Source organism: Urocitellus parryii, chromosome 11 (assembly GCF_045843805.1).
Source record: "Urocitellus parryii isolate mUroPar1 chromosome 11, mUroPar1.hap1, whole genome shotgun sequence".
NCBI classification, from domain to species: domain Eukaryota; kingdom Metazoa; phylum Chordata; class Mammalia; order Rodentia; family Sciuridae; genus Urocitellus; species Urocitellus parryii.
The window spans coordinates 24,159,201-24,174,458 of NC_135541.1; the positions used below are offsets into that span (position 1 = coordinate 24,159,201).

The 15,258-nt window shown below is 39.6% G+C and overlaps 2 non-coding genes and 1 pseudogene across 2 annotated transcripts; 2 read left to right on the forward strand and 1 right to left on the reverse strand.

Moving 5' to 3' along the window:
• Nucleotides 1–1,853: 1,853 nt before the first annotated feature.
• LOC113186041 (heterogeneous nuclear ribonucleoprotein A1-like 2) lies at nt 1,854–2,947 on the forward strand (annotated as a pseudogene).
• A 3,162-nt stretch (nt 2,948–6,109) lies between these two features.
• On the reverse strand, nt 6,110–6,216 carry LOC113186138 (U6 spliceosomal RNA). Its single transcript, XR_003301232.1, has one exon. It is a non-coding gene; the product is annotated as a U6 spliceosomal RNA (small nuclear RNA).
• An 8,670-nt stretch (nt 6,217–14,886) lies between these two features.
• Nucleotides 14,887–14,992, forward strand: LOC113186137 (U6 spliceosomal RNA). Its single transcript, XR_003301231.2, has one exon. It is a non-coding gene; the product is annotated as a U6 spliceosomal RNA (small nuclear RNA).
• Nucleotides 14,993–15,258: the final 266 nt, after the last annotated feature.

Genomic DNA, 15,258 nt, shown 5'->3' on the forward strand with positions numbered 1-15,258 from the left:
GGTAAGGGAAAAGAGTTTCAGGCATAGTTACCTATTTAGGAAAGCAAGGAATATACTTTGAAGAGAGGCAGCCCATCTTGAGAGTAAGAGATGCTCTTGGGCTGGGGCTGTAGCTCAGTAGTAGAGCACTAGCCTTCTTACACGTGAGGCACTGGGTTAGATCCTCAGCGCCATATAAAAATAAATAAAGATATTGTGTCTATCTACAACTAAAAAAATTTTTTTTTTTAAAAAAAAGAGATGCTCTTGGGATTTTCCTTTGAAGGAAACTTGGTGAGGGGTGGGCTTGGGCAGACATGTGAGATTGACATCATTCAGGTGTCAAAAGATTGTTTATGGTGGTCTAGTAATTCTTAGAACTCATGCTGATCAAGAGAGACTGGCTTGGGAGTGACAGGCCTGGAAAGGTATGAGGAATCTCAGATTAAAATTATATTTCTTGGGCTGGGAATGTGGCTCAAGCAGTGGCGCGCTTGCCTGGCACGCGTGCGGCACGGGTTCGATCCTTAGCACCACATACAAACAAAGATGTTGTGTCCACCGAAAACTAAAAAATAAATATTAAAAAAAGTTCTCTCTCTCTCTCTCTCTCTTTCTCTTAAAAAAATAAAATAAAATTATATTTCTTTCTCTTTCATCTCCTTTCCATTTTTCACGTTTTCTAGCCTTCCTCAATATAATTTTTGATTCTGTATCTTAAAAAATCCGTAGCAGGGCTGGGTTTGTAGTGAGAAACTGATGTGACGCCATTTTTGAAAAACCAGCCTCTACCTCAGAGCAAAGCCTGTCCAGGGAAGGGGGCGTGACCCTTGTCCTTGGAAAAACCCACAGAGCACTCCTAGGCACACACCCACCCTGCTGAGTTGTTTATCTGTAAATAACAGGAGAGATCTGTTGATGTGTCCCTCACTGAGTTAGGCTAGCTAAGGACCCATAGCAACTCCCTAGCAACCACCAATCAGCATGAGACAGGGAAAATACCTAGGATGCCAGATGACCCCCAGTAGTTTATGGTGGTTGATTACATGTTGGGAAACCATGTAGTTTAGCACGTACACCTCTCATAGCTTAATCCAATCAGTTCGAACAAATTCCCCTCTTGTACTTAGCAATCACCCCTACCGAACTTGTTCCCGCCAGTGAATGTGCTAAACAATGTTAAGAGTTGTTGTTTGATTTTCCCGAGGTGTGTGATGATTTGCTAAGAGATGCTATGATGTATGTGACGTCCCTGCCTTCCTCAAAGGGTGTATAAAACTGCTGCAAACCCTGGGCTTGGGCCTCTTGGCGTCACCAGTTGCTGTATGCGCAGAGGACCAAGCTAGCCCGAAATGAACGCCTCTTTGCTGCTTACATCCATCTTGGTCTCTGGTGGGCTTTTGGGGGTCCCGAACTCGAGCTTATCAGTAGCTCAGTGGTAGAGCACCTGCCTAACATGTGTGAAGTATATGAAGCACTGGGTTCAATCCTCAGCACCACATAAAAAATAAAATAGGGCTGGGGATGTGGCTCAAGTGGTAGCGCGCTCGCCTGGCATGCGTGCGGCCTGGGTACGATCCTCAGCACCACATACCAACAAAGATGCTGTGTCCGCCAAAAACTAAACAATAAATATTAAAATAATTCTCTCTCTCTCTCTCTCTCTCTCTCTCTCTCTCTCTCTCTCTCCCCCCCTAAAAAATAATAAAATAAAAAAATATATAAATAAAATAAATTAAAAAAAAAACAACCCAGAACTGTAAGAGATAATAAATAGATGTGGGGTGGATACATTTGTCAGCTTACTCCTTTCTGCCCGTGGACGCTGCTGAAAAAGCATCGTTAAAGTCCTTCTTCCTGCTGCCATCGTGTCTGAATCAGAGTCGTAAAGAGCCGAACAGCTGTGGAAGCTATTCATCAGAGCGCGGAGCTTCGAAACAACTGTTGAGAGTCTGCGAAGCCATTTTGAGCAATGGGGAACACTCACAGACTCTGTGGTAATGACAGACCCAAACACAAAGCCCTACAGGGGCTTTGGGTTTGTCACTATGCCACTATGGAGGAAGAGGATGAGCCATGAATGCAAGACCACACAGGTAGATGAAGAGTTGTGGAACCCAAGAGAGCTGTCTCAAGAGAAGATTTTCAAAGACCAGTGGCCCACTTAACTGTGGAAAAGATCTTTATTGGTGGCATTAAAGAAGACACTGAGGAACATCATGAGATTATTTTGAACAGTACAAGAAAATTTAAGTTATTGAAATCATGAATGACCGAGGCAGTGAAAAGAAAAGGGGCTTTGCTTTTGTAATTTTTGATGACCATGACTCTGTGGATAAGATTGTCATTCAGAAATACCATACTGTGAATGGCCACATATGTGAAGTGAGGAAAGCCCTGTCGAAGCTAGAGATGGTAGTGCTTCATCTAGCCAAAGAGGTCAAAGTGGTTCTGGAAACTTTGGTGGTAGTCGTGGAAGTGTTTTTGGTGGAAATGACAATTTTGATTGTGGAGAGAACTTCAGAGGTTATGGTGGCAGCCATGGTGGTGGTGGATATGATGGCAGCAGGGATGGCTACAATGAATTTGGTAATGACGGTGGTTATAGAGGAAGCAGTCCTAGTTACTCTGGAGGAAGCCGAATCTATGGAAGTGGTGGACAGTTACGGAAACCAGGGCATGGCTATGGCAGGAGTGGCAGTTATGACAACAGAGGAGGCAGAGGTGGCAGTGGCAGTGGCTTTGGCAGTGGTAGTGGAAGCAATTTGAGAGGTGGTGGAAGCTACAATGATTTTGGCAATTACAATAATCAGTCATCAAATTTTGGACCCATGAAGGGTGAAAACTTTGGAGGTAAAAGCTCTGGACCTTATGGTGGTGGAGGCCAATATTTTGACAAACCACAAACCAAAGTGGCTACGGCAGTTGCAGCAGCAGCAGTAGCCATGGCAGTGGCAGAAGGTTTTAATACTGCCAGGAAACAAAGCTTAGCAGGAAAGGAGAGCCAGAGAAGTGACGGGGAAGCTACAGGTTATAACAGATTTGTGAACTCAGCCAAGCACAGTGGTGGCAGGGCCTAGCTGCTACAAAGAAGACATGGTTTAGACAATACTCATGTGTATTTGTGACTAATTGTATAACAGGTTATTTTAGTTTCTGTTCTGTGGAAAGTGAAAAGCATTCCAACAAAGGGTTTTAATGTGGATTTTTTTTTTTTTTTTTTGCACCCTTGTAATGGTCTGATCATGATGCTGAATAAATGTTTCTCTTTAAATAAATAGAAATGGTAGATTTAAGTCACTAAGTTTTTGGATGATTTTTTTATGCAACAATATATAACCAAGTGGGTGTGGTGGTACATACCTGTAATCCCAGCAACTGGAGGATTGAGGAGGAGATTGAGGCAGGAGGATTGCAAGTTTGAAGCCAACCTGGGTAATTAGCAAGACCTTGTCACAAAAAAATACAAGGGGCTGGGGGTGTGAGTCAGTGGTAGAGTACTCCTAGATTCAATCCCCAGTACCAAAACAAAACAAATCAAATCAAAACCATAATTGTTAATAGAAATCTCCAAAATGAAATTAAAAGGCAGCCAACTAAGGTGTAATGAAATTGTACTTCCAGGAAACAAAACAACAGGGGCCAATAAAACTGTGCAACCTCTAAGGTATTCTAGGGTCTTCTACCTTAGTAGTAGAAGGACAAAGACTGGGGAACAGTCCCCTATAGAGGAATCCTCTCCTATCTCCCTTTCAAGACTAGTTATTGGACTAGAGCTCAGCATTAGATCACTTGATTAGCATGCAGGAGACCCTGGATTGAAACCCTAGCAACACACACACACACTCCCACACAAGAGTAGCTGTAAGAGACTTTGGACAAGGGAAATCTCCTAGTGGTCATAACCCGAGATAACTTTATTCTCTAACCAAGCATTTCCCCATGGGAAGAAACTGCTACTGCATGAGAATGCAGAGATTGTTGTTGTTGTTGTTGTTGTTTGGTGTACAACACAGGAGGAATCATTTTCAATGACTATCATATGAACAGTACCCTCTGGAGTTGCAAGTATGGTAATCCTGGTCAAGAAAATGGGGTAATGAACGATGTGAGTGAAATTTTCTGGCTTTACTGCCCTCTCTCTAACCAGCATTGTATGGAGTATATCTCATATTAACACATTGTATCTTATTTCCATGCTTAAATGAGAGGTTTATGTTCTGTTTTGTTCTTTTTTTGGGGGGGGGGTGTGGAATACCAGGGATTGAATTCAGGAGCACTCGAACACTGAGCCACATCCCCAGCCCTATTTTGTATTTTTTTTAGAGACAGGATCTCACTGAGTTGCTTAGCACCTTACTGTTGCTGAGGCTGGCTTTGAACTCATGATCCTCCTTGTCTCAGCCTCCTAAGCTACTGGGATTACAGGCATGCACCACTGCACCCAGCTCTGTTTTGTTCTTTAAGATGGGGTATCACTGTGTTGCCCAGGCTGGCACCAAACTGCTGAGTTCAAGTCATCCTACTGCCTCTGCCTCCCAACTAACTGGAACTACAGGCACACACTACAGCATCTGAATTAAATGAGAGTTTTCATCAAGATCTTTATTAGAATGGGTGAGGAGTGGTCCTTATTTGTTTGCTAGGGCTACCATAACAAAGTACCCCAGACTAGGCAACCTAGAAAGACTGCTGGTTAGTAAGGCCAGCAAATTTCGCCAACCTCATTCATGAACACATTTTCTGGACCAGGCTCACCACACTTGCAACTCCAGAGGATACAATTCATATGACAGTTATGGAGGCTAGAACTTCAAGATCAAAGTGTTGGTAGGGTTGCTTGCTTCTGCGGCCTTGCACCTTGGCTTCTATATTACCATCTTCTCCCTGTATTTCCTCTCTGTACATGTCTGTGTACAAATTTTCTCCTTGTAGAGATACCAGTCATCAAATTAGGACACACTCTAATGACCTCATTTTAACTTTTTTAAAAAAATATTTATTTATTTATTTATTTTTGTTTTAGGTGGACACAATATCTTTATTTTTATGTGGTGCTGAGGATCAAACCCAGTGCCTCACACGTGCTAGGCAAGCACTCTACCACTGAACCCCAGCCCCAGCACACTTAATGGATTCTTTAAGAATCCTATCTCTCAATACAGTCACATTCTAATGTACTGTGTTTTAGTATTTCAATATGAATTTGGGGAAGATAAAGAAGAGAGAATTCTAAAGTCCAACCCTATTTCTACTCTATTTCCAACTCTCCCCAGTCAAGTTTCTGTGACTTACAATCATCTTTCCCATTTTGCCTAACATGGTTTAAATTGGTTTTTTGTTTTTATTTTTTCAAGCTAATGAATGCATATTAATACAGTAGAATACATGTTGGCACCAGTGAATCCATGTTATCACCATTCTTTTTAATGTAAGGTGTTCCTTCAACAGCATCTATTGTTGGCGAAAGCCCTACCCAAGTGGGAGGATTTGCCTTCTCTGTTTGTGTTCATCAGAATTCTTCTTCAAGTTTAAATACTTTTGATTTTATTAAATAAAATAAACTATTGAATGTTTTTGCAGTACTGGGGATTTGAATTCTACATTTTAAACACTATTATTATTTTAACACTCAACCAAGTCTCTTCATATTACCAGTATGTCTCAATAATTCCATCTTGAAAAATATGGAATGCTTCATGAATTTGAAGGTTGTTATAGTTTGGCTATGTGGTATCCACCAAAAACTCATGTATGAGACAATGCAAGAACATTCAGAGATGAGATGATTAGATTACAAGAGTTGTAATCTAATCAGCAGATTGATGTACTGATATAGATTAATTAGGTGGTATCTATAAGCAGATAGGGTACAGTTGGAGGAAGAAGGTCATTGGGGGCATTTGTCCCTGGTAAGAGAAGTTCTCTCTCTCTCTCTCTCTCTCTCTCTCTCTCTCTGCTTGTTGCTACATCTTGAGCTACTTTCCTCTGCAATGCCCATTGGCCATAATGTTCTGCCTTACCTCAGGCCCAGAGTTATGGAGTCAGCTGACCACAGACTGAACTTCTGAAACAGTGAGACAGAATATACTTTTCCTCCTCTATGTTGTTCTCGCCAGGTCTTTTGGTCATAGCAATGAAAAACCAGACTAAATCACAGGTCATCCTTGTGCAGAGGCCATGTTAATCTTTTCTGTATCATTCCTATTTTAGTATAGGTGCTGCTGAATCAAGCACTACCTCAGAATTCTTAATTATAAGAAACTAAAACCAACTTAAGCCAAAAGGAATTTATTAAAAGGATATTAAATAACTAATTGAATAAAGGGAAAAGCAGGATAAGCATATTCTCAGCCACATAATAAGAAATAGTCAAAATCAAGTTGCAGAGCTGATCTGGAGATAAGGTCATTACTGCCTGGCTGCTGAGTTCTGGACATGTGGCCTGTGTTGGTATCCCATAGCATGGGATATTGAACTAATCACTATCCTATAGCCACTGCTTTTCCAGGAAATGAGCTTCCTGAAACTAACTTTTCCAGGAAGTTTTTTGAGGCAAGTGTGCCTGACAGGCAGAGCCTGTTTGCAATGCTCTAGCTGCAAGGAATGTGAGTTCCTAGTACTTTCAATTTCTGTAGGGGATAATAGGCCTGTATCTCTGATTCATAATCTGAGTAATTCACTAAATGCAGGAAAGGGAGTTCCAATGCTGGGGTCCAAAATAAATGTCCAATGTCTACTACACACTTAACCTTCAAGATACTCCTCCTCTTTGCCAGGAATGTCATTTGTTTTGGTGCCAACACACTTCATAGAGTTATCGTGCAAAAAGGCTCACAAGTTTTATCAATCTGTACTTAAAGCTAGTTATGAATGAGAGTGGATTTGGGTCAGGCACAAGCTTTTACCAGGAAAACTGTTACCCCTGTCACATCAGAAAACCAGGAAATTAGAAATCCACTGTTCCAACTATGACTCCGGGAATATAAACTACCTCAGCCACATTCTGGAAAACAGGAAGTCATCCCGTAGAGTTTTGGTATACTAAATCCTTAGTGATACCTTATTTTCTCTTTAACTCAGTTCCATATTCAAGTTCCTTAGGTATGTGTCTGATTGGGGAATTTAAAACATCCAGAGACCAATCTGCTTCGAGGAGGTCTAGAAGGTAGTTTTAGTTTTTCAGCTTCTGTACCACAGGGAGGCATCATAACAAGGGGTTGGAATAGATGTTGAGCCATATCTACTCTATCTGCCTAACCCATTCTGCCTTTCTTTAATCTCTGAGTGCTACTTTTTTGGGGGAGTGGGGGTTCTTATCGGGGATGGAACCCAGGAGAACTCTACCACTGAGCTGCATCCCCCACACTTTTTATTTTTTAATTAGAATCAGGGTCTCACTAAGTTTCTTAGGGCCTCCCTAAATTGCGGAGGCTGCTTTGAACCTGCAATCCTCCTGCCTCAAACTCCTGAGCTGCTGGGATTACAGGCATGGGCCAACCCACCTGGCTAAAAAAAATATTTTTAATAGGCTGCTATGGTTTGGATCTTAAATGTCCCCAAAAAGCTCATGTGTTTACGGCTTGGTGCTCCTGGGAGGTGGTAGAAACTAAGAGATGGGGCCTAGTGGGAGGTTTAAGGTCATTGAATACATCCCCTGGAAGAGGCTTGTGAGACTCTGGTGTTTTCCTCTTTCTCTTTTTGATTCCCAGCCATGAGATGGGTAGTTTTGCTCCATCACGTGCTCCCACCATGATGTTCCATGGGCTTAAAAGCAATGAGGTCAACAGATTATGGATGGAAACTTCCAAAACTGTGAGCCAGGCTGGGGACGTGGCTCAAGTGGTTAGCATGCTCGCCTGCCATGCATGAGGCACTGAGTTTGATCCTCAGCACCACATAAAAATCAAATAAAGATATTGTGTCCACCTAAAAGAATAAAACAAAATTGTGAGCCAAAATAAGCCTTCATTATATCTCTTTCTCTCTGATGGTGCTTGGAATTGAACCCAGGGCCACATGCTAGGCAAGTGCTTTACCACTGAGCTACTTTTTATCCCTAGCCCTTTTTATTTATTTTATTTTATTTTGAGAAAATGTCTCATTAAGTTGACAAAGCTGACCTCAAACTTGATATCCTCTGCCTTAGCCTCCAGAGTCATTGGTATTACAGGTATGTGTCACCATGCCCAATTTAAGTCCATTTCTTAAGTAACTAGTTTGTATTAGTTTGTATATCTATCTCTGTGGATATATGTGTGTCTGTATAGTTTTTTACAGCTTTGAATTCTTTACTTTGCAATTTTTCTAAGAACTTGGTTGACCAGAGTATTGGCTCTAAACTTGTATCAGCCCTGTAAACTTTAAGACTTAAGGTCACAGCCTTAATTAATTCCTTAAATCTTGTTTTTTTTGATTCCTCAAAGTAACCAAACATGCATGATCAACTGTGTATTTACTGCTCTTTGGTGATGGACTCTTTTTATTTATTATTTATTTTAATACCTTTATTTTGTTTATTTAGTTTTTTATGTGGTGCTGGGGATGGAACCCAGTGCTTATTAGGCAAACCCTCTACCACTGAGCTGCATCCCAGCCCTAATAAATATGCTAACAGCTTGTTGACATAATTCATATATTAGGGACAAAGACTAGTCAAATTCTTCATTGTTCCACAGATAATATTCACCCTTTTGCCATATAGGATAATATTCTAGGCTTCAGAAACTAGAAAGTAGATTTTGGGGGGAGGGTCATTATTTAGTCTATCACTCAGGATAATAATGCAACATACCTCATAGGGCTGTGGTAAGTATTGGATTAATACATCTAAAACTTGTACGTAGATAGCCCTCAAAAATGTTGGTCATTATTTTTATTATTCATTTCTATAACATGCCTTTTTTGGTTTTTGGCCATCTCATGTCCAAACATTCTTGTTTTGAGGTAAGTTCTCCTTTTATGGGTCCCAGGAAGATGTAAAAACCCAATTGTATTACAGAAGCTGAAGGATTCCCCTTTCCAGTCCCCTATCATCTAGCTCATGAACAAATAATGCAAGCTTGGCCATTTGATGGTCATACCTGTCATAGGGCATCTATAAAGACTCAATTTAAGACTATTAGGGGTCAATAGCCAAAGCAATCCTTACCAATAAAAGCCAAGTTGGAGGCATCACAATACCAGACCTTATATTATACTACAGAGATATAGTAACAAAATGGCATGGCAATGGCACCAAAACAGACACATAGACCAATGGTACAGAACAGAAGACACAGAGACAAATCAACATAAATACAGTTATCTCACACTAGACAAAGGCACCAAAAACATACATTGGAGAAAAGATAGCCTTTTCAAAAAATGTTGCTGGGAAAACTGGAAATCTATATGTAGCAAAATGAAATTAAATCCCTATCTCTCCCTATCTTGCTCAAAACTCAACTAAAAATGGATCAAGAACTTAGGCATTAGACTAGAGATGCTGTGCCTAATAAAATAAAAAGTAGGCCCAAATTTACATCATGTTGGCTTAGGAACTGACTTCTTTAACAAGACTCCTAAAGTGTAGGAAGTAAAATCAAGAATCAATAAATGGGATAGAATCAAATTAAAGAGCATCTTCTCAGCAAACAATCAAGAACATGAAGAGGGAGCTGACATCATGGGAGAAAATCTTTGCCACCTGAACCTCAGATAGAGCATCAAGTTCCAGGCTATATTAAGAATTCAAAAAACTTAACACAGGGAAAACAAATAACCCAATTAATATATGGGCAAAGGAAATGAACAGGTACTTTACAGAAGAAGAAATATGATAAATTGGTCAACAAATATATGAAAAAATGTTCAATATCTCCAGAAGTTAGAGAAATGCATATTAAAACTACACTGAGATTTCATCTCACTCCAGTCAGAATGGCAATAATCAAGAATACAACTAACGGGCTGGGATTGAAGTTCAGTGGTAGAACACTTACCTAGCACATGTGAGGCACTGAGTTTGATTCCTCAGAACCACATAAAGGTAAAGTATCATCTACAACTGAATTTTTTAAAAAAAGAATACAAGTGGGCTGGGGTTGTAGCTCAATGGTAAAGTACTTGCCTTGCATGTGGAAGGTACTGGGTTCGATCCTGTGCACCACATAAAAATATAATAAAGGTATTTAAAAAAAAAAGAATACAAGTAACATTACATCTTGGCGAAAATGCAGGGTGAAAGGTATACTCATACACTACTGGTGGACTGCAAATTGGTGCAACCACTCTGGAAAGCAGTATGGAGATTTCTAAGAAAACTTGGAATGGAACCACCATTTGACCCAGTTATCCCACTCCCTGGTTTATACTCAAAGGACTTAAAATCTGCATACTACAATGATGCAGCCACATCAATGTTTATAATAGCTCAATTAACAATAGCTAAACTATGGAACCAACCTAGGTACCCTTCAACAGATGAATGGCTAAAGAAAATGTGGTATATGCACATAATGAATATTATTCAGCCATAGAGAAGATTGAAATTATGGTATTTGCCAGAAAATGGATGGAACTGGAGAGTATCATGCTAAATGAAATAAGCCAATCCCAAAAACCCAAAGGCCAAATGTTTTCTCTGATATGTAGGTGCTAACTCACAATAAAGGGGTGGGTAGGAAAGAATACAAGTACTTTGGATTATACAAAGGGGCATGAAGGGAAGTGGGGGGAATGGAAATAGGAAAGTTAGTAGAATGGATCAGACATTACTATCCTATGTGCATTTATGATTACATGACCAATGTAATTCTACATAATGTACAACCAAAAGAATGAGAAGTTATACTCCATATGAGTTTAATATGTTAAAATACATTCTACTGTCATGTATAACTAATAAGAACAAATTTTAAAAAGATTATTAGGGGTGTAAAATGGTGTCAGCTACAGTGTCCAATGGTAGTGTTGTGATCATACTTTTGGGGGGTGAAGTTTAACCAAGGCTGTCTAGCTTCTTTTGGCCAGACAAATGAATTTCTATTTATTTTCTAATTCTGCTTGTCCTGTTTGTCATGTCTTTCTATGAGCTACTTAACCTCCTGATAATTCTTTTTTTAATTTAGTTATCCACTTTTTGCCTCTGTTGTTGCAACCAGCAACCCTGGTTGGCATTCTTTTGGAATTCTAGTGGTCTGCTGTATGTGGTAGTTAATTAGCCACGATTGACTTCTGGATGATGTACCCCCAAAGGAGAGATGTTGAAGATTTGATTAGAATAATTTCATGGCTGAAAAATGTAAGGAAGATAGAGTTCATTAATTATGCCACCAACAGCAAGAAAGGAAAAACTCTGGTTTAGACTTCCCAATTCAAAGCAAATTTTAAAATTCAATACTATTGTAAAAATACAGCAGGAAGTCCTTTTGCCTGTATCCAGGACTATTGAACTCTTGGTTCAAAAATGTACTGATTTTCATCAAATGCTGCAGGGACAAGTGGATATCCACTTGCAAAACAGTGAAGTTGGACCCCCCTACCTCATACATACACAAAAATTTAGTAAAAATGGATCAAAGACTTAAATGTAAGAATTTAAATTATAAAACTCCTAGATAGAAATAGCAGGTAACTTCATAAGTTGGGCACAGGACATGTGTCTATAATCACAGCTAGTTGGGAGCCTGAGGCAGGAGAATCACTGAGCCAGGAATTGGGGATCAGCCTAGACCTCACCTCAGGAAAAATAAAAAGGATATCTTCATGACCTTGGGTTTAAAATGGTTTCATAGATTCATTAAACATATAAGTGAGGGCTAGGATGTAGATCAGTAGTAAAGCACTTGTCTAGAATGTGCAAGGTCCTGGGTTCAATCCCCAATACTGCCAAAAAAATGTGTGTGTGTGACAGAAAGAAAACAGATAAGTTGGCCTACCTCAAAAGTAAAACATTTGTGTGTAAACTATACATTAAGAAAGCAAAAAGACAACCCACTATATGGTATAAAATATTTGAAAAAATTTAGCTTATAAGAGATTTGTCCAAATATATAAACTTAATTTTAATTAATTATATATATATATATATATATATATATATATATATATATATATATATATCCTGATTAAAAACTGAGCGAAGGACTGGGGTTATGGCTCAGTGGTAGAGCGCTTGCCTCTCATGTGCAAGGTCCTGGGTTTGATTCTCAGCACCACATAAAATTAAATAAATAAATAAATAAAGTTGTTGTGTACAACTACAAAAAATAAATATTAAAAAAATTTGAGCAAAGGTCTTAAATAGGCATATATCCAAAGAAGATCTATTAATGGCTGATAATTGTATTGGTTATTATAGAAATGCAAATCAAAATCACAATGAGATCTATCTACAACTTTATACCCATGTGATATGGCTTTTATTGTTGCCTCCAGCAACCCTGATTGGCATTCTGTTGCAATTTTAGGGATTTGCTGTTGAATTTAAATAACTATGATTGTCTAGAATTAACCATGATTTAGAAGTCAAACAATCATTGTTAATTGTCACAAACTACAGACCACAATAATTTCAGTGGTCTGACATTTTTTACTTCTTTGAAATTGTTCTAATCAAGTCATCTGCGTCTTACCTTCAGTGAGCACATCATCCAGAAGTCAAGCCTGAACTTTGGTGAAGGAAGAAAGGAAAATATACTGAATTCAACCAATGATTAATAGCCAACCAATGGCCAAGTAATTCAGTCAATCATGCTTATAAATTGAAGCCCCAATAAATATCCTGGCTTAGTGAAACTCTGCCTGACTGCTGCCATACCACCATCACAGAGAAGAACTATGTGAAGCCCATTGAGCTGGTCAGGATAACTAAAATAAGGGACAGGATCAACTTGCAGGGAAAATATACACAGGTTCTTGTGGAATTTATGGATGTCAAAACCTGCTCCATCAACCACAGTGTGAAAGGCTTCAAGCTCAAGTGTATTCACCCTATTGGAGTCAGAGTGAGAGGTTCAAAGGCTCTGAATTTTAGGTCCTATGTGTTGGCCTATGGGATAATCTATGACTGTTAAATAAAGTGTTTGTACTATTGAAAATATTACATAAATAAAGCTTAGTGAAAAGCACTGACTGGTGAATACATTGATGTGTCAGGAAGTGGATATGTCCTGATTCCAAAGAGAGAGCACTTTTAGAAACTCTGCATTTGGAACCCTGTGAGACCTCACTCTATGTGTTTCTTCATTTGACTGGTTCTGTCTTGCATCCCTTCTAATAAAACTATAATGGTAGTTGTTGGGAAAGCATATAACGGCAGCAGCACCCCAGAGAAAAACCCTAACATGGCGTCTAACGACCCTCTTTCTCCTCTTTTTTCCTTTCACTGGCGCGAAACGTTCCCGCCAGCGCCAATTCAAATCCTGCTGGTGGGAAACCTTAGCCCCAATAAGAATTAACTTCTTGGGCTCCGGAACTGACATTTGGAAAAGCTTGCCAATAAACGGGCGACCTGTTATCTACCTCAGCCCTGCTACCTCTCCTTAGACCTATATAAACACACAGCCTTTGGTAATAAAGTGGAACCTCTTTGGTGATCTGTGTTGTGTGGTGTGGCATCTTCCAGTCTTACAGTAGTACATCACTTTCCTACATTCTGTGAATCATATAAGCAAATCCTCAAATCTTGAGGGAATTGAGGGAACCCCCCAATTGGTAACCAGTTGGCCAGAAGTGTAGGTAGCCTATGGATACTTGAGTGTGACTGGCATCTGAAGTGAGAGCAGTCTTGTTAGAGATCATGACTGATAATCTGTGGGTTCTGTGATAACTTCAGGTAGTTAGTGCCAGAATTTTATTACTGGTTGGTGTCAAAATATTACCCTATGTCTATATTAGTCAGTTTTTTTTGTTTGTTTGTTTTGTTTTGTTTTTGCCACTGTGTCCAAAATACCTGACAATAACAACTTAAAGGAGAAAAAGTTTATTTGGGTTTATGGTTTCAGAGATTTCTGTCCATAGTCAGCTGGCTTCATTACTCTGAGCCTGAGCTGAGGCAGAACATCATGGTGGTATGGTGTGGCAGAAGAAAGCTGCTCAGTTCACGATAGATGGGAAGGAGAGTAGAGGGCCAGGAGCCAGGGAAAAAATATTTAACCCCCAAGGCATGCCCCCAGGTAACCCACTTCCTCCAGTCATACCCCACCTGTCTATAGTTACTACCTAGTAATGTACTCAAATTATTAATCTATCACACAGATTAATCTACAGATTAGATTAGTATTCATAGTCTGATCATGTCACCTCCTGCATTAACACATGAGCTTTTGGGGGGAGGGGAATACCTCATATCCAAACCACAACAATGGCAAAAGGTGCAGTTAAGGATCAAGAGCTAGAGGCAGAGGGAAGTTTGACATAGAAGAGGACAAGTCAGTGTGACCAGAAAAAATAGACTGGAGTGATATAGCCACAAGCTAACAAATGCTGCCAGGCACCAAAAGTTAGAGGAGGCAAGGAACAGATTTTGACCTTGAGTTTTCAGATGGTTCATGACCCTGCTAACATTGATTTTGACCCAGTGAGCCTGATTTTAGACATCTGGGCTCCAGAACTATGAAAGAGCACATTTCTATCATTTTAAGGCATCAAGTTGTGATAGGCTGGGAGCCGTGGCACATGCCTGTAATCTCAGCAATTTAGAAGGCTGAAGCAGGAGAATGGAAAGTTTGCAGCAAGCCTAGGCAACTTGCTAAGATACTGTTTTGAAATATAAATAGGACTGGGGATGTAATTCAGTGTTAAAGCTCCTCTAGGTTCAATCACCAGTATTAAAAAACAAACAAACAAACAAACATAAAAACCCACAGTGTAATATGTTACTCCCATGAAGTATGGTAAAAGCGAAGTACAAATGTGCTTAGAGTGCTTACTTCAGCAGCACATATACTAAAATTGGAATGATACAGAGAATATTAGCATGCCCCCATGCAAGGATGACACACAAATTCATGAAATGTTCCAGATTTAAAGAAAAAAAAAATGTGTGTCTAGAGAGGTGAAAAAATTTCCCCAAAATTCTGCAATAAAAGAGGAAGGCACACAGCTAGTCCATCTGGCTCCAGATCCTGCACTCCTAAGGGCTATGCTACTCTGTAACAAATGAACTAAAGATTCTCACTGCTCACTATCTTTCTGTTAATGCCGCATTTACTTCCTCACAACCTCCAAACTTCTGCTCCTTGCAACCCCATTCCTAGCTCTTTCAGACAAAAGGAAGAAAATGTATTCCCAGTT